A 1,959-nucleotide genomic window follows, 5' to 3' on the forward strand; every position below is an offset into this window, starting at 1 on the left:
AAAAAGAAGAAGAATGTAGCAAAAGGGGAAGAATGAAGGGGGGGAAATCGGAGGGGGAGAAGAACCATGAGAGACGATGGACTCTGAAAAACAAACTGAGGGTTCTAGAGGGGAGGGGGGTGGGAGGATGGGTTAGCCTGGTGATGGGTATTGAGGAGGGCGCGTTCTGCATGGAGCACTGGGTGTTATGCACAAACAATGAATCATGGAACACTATATCTAAAACTAATGATGTAATGTATGGGGATTAACATACAATAAAAAAAATAAAATAAATAAAATAAAATACCTAAAGCCATTCATTTATTTTTTTGTTGGTACTAGATTCAAAATATCCTTGAAGGTCTGACTTTTATAAGTCTTGTATACTCTGTATCAGATCAGTAACAGTTTTTGAAAGATCTAAAGTTTTCTTTAAAAACTTTTAAAAACCTGTTTCTAAATTACATTTTAATCTAAGTATTCTCTCTTGAACTCACAAAATCACACCAGAATTTCCTTATGGCTATCTTCATTTCTTTGTTTCACAGAGTGTAGATAATTAGGTTCAAGATGGGGTGACACTGGTGTAAAATACAGCAAGGGACTTATCCACAGAGGGTTTGCTGAAGGGCCAGATACAAGTGAAGATGCGTGGGCCAAGAAAGAGAATCACCACTGCGGTGCAATCAAAGTGGAATGAGTAGAAGAGTGACTCTTAATGGTCACGAGGATCAGACGGTAGGAGATAAGCAAAATCATGAACCAGCTCAGAGAGATCATCCCACTGCTGGCAACAGTGACAATCTGTACGATACACGTATCTATGCAGGCAAACTTAGTAACCAGAGGGAGATCACAGGAAATGCGGTCCACCACTTTGGGACCACAGAAAGGCAAATTCACAACAAAAGCCCTAAGTGAAGACCTAAGAATCATGAGGTCACTACCAGCAAAACACACACCTTCCTGTTCATGATGGTTGTGCAATGTAGGGGCTTACAAATAGCGGCATATCTGTCATATGCCGTGGAGACCAAAAGTTCCGTTTCAACTCCATCCAGTAAGTGAAGGAGAAAGATCCAGCAAAGGAAATGGTCTTATGCTTTTTTTTTTTTAAACCAAGTTCACAATCATCTTAGCAGCAGCAAAGGAAGTGAGGGTCATATCTATAAAGGAGAGGTTCCCAGGAAGAAAGTACGGGGTGTTCAAGTTTCGGATGTAAAACACTGTGACCACAATGAAAAGGTTACCTGACTGTGACCACATAGACAACTAGGAAGAGTGCAGAGAGAAGAAACTATATATCCTGGCAGATGGTCAGCCCTGCAAAATGAATTCTAACACTTCAGACTGATTTAATTATTCCGTGGACTCCATTGTGTGGCTTGTTCTGGGATGACCTGTAGAGAGAAAGAAGAGGGCACTAAGGCCATGGGGGTTGCCAAAAATCCTTGGGTCTTCATTTGGGTCTTTTAACAATCTCATTTGACTTTGAAATTTAGTGTTAATGTCTGTTACTCTAAGAAGGAAGATACATGTCTAAACTGTCTATCTCTAAGCCTAGCTTATAAGCCACAACCTATTCATATCTCTTGGTTCCCCTAAGCAGTCCATGAGCTCTGAGGCACATGCTTCATCTTCACAGGTTAAGGAGGTACGACCATCTTTCAGAGTTCTGTGGTTTTGTAGGAGATAAGATCCCTTAGTCTGAATTCCTTGGAGGACACAGGGGCCCAGCACAACCCCTTTAAAATTCAAATTTTGAGTCAATCTGGGAGTTACTGTTTGCCCTCAACTATTTTAAGAAATTATATTTTCATTCTAAATCAGCCCCAGAGTTTTGAAGGGCCTGTGATCCAGCAGGTACAGACCTGTTGTGCATAAGTAAGTCAGGTTTAGAGTGACGCAGACCGCTCTCTTTCCCACCAACCCATGAGTGGGCTTCTGATATCTTCATACTCTTGGAAAGCCTTTCTT

At 41.2% G+C, this 1,959-nt stretch overlaps 1 pseudogene; it reads right to left on the reverse strand.

The window, feature by feature from the left end:
- Window positions 1–455: 455 nt before the first annotated feature.
- LOC118525957 (olfactory receptor 4K17-like) lies at window positions 456–1,248 on the reverse strand (annotated as a pseudogene).
- Between the last annotated feature and the right edge of the window lie 711 nt (window positions 1,249–1,959).

Source organism: Halichoerus grypus, chromosome 8 (genome assembly GCF_964656455.1).
Source record: "Halichoerus grypus chromosome 8, mHalGry1.hap1.1, whole genome shotgun sequence".
In the NCBI taxonomy this organism is placed as follows: Eukaryota; Metazoa; Chordata; class Mammalia; order Carnivora; family Phocidae; genus Halichoerus; species Halichoerus grypus.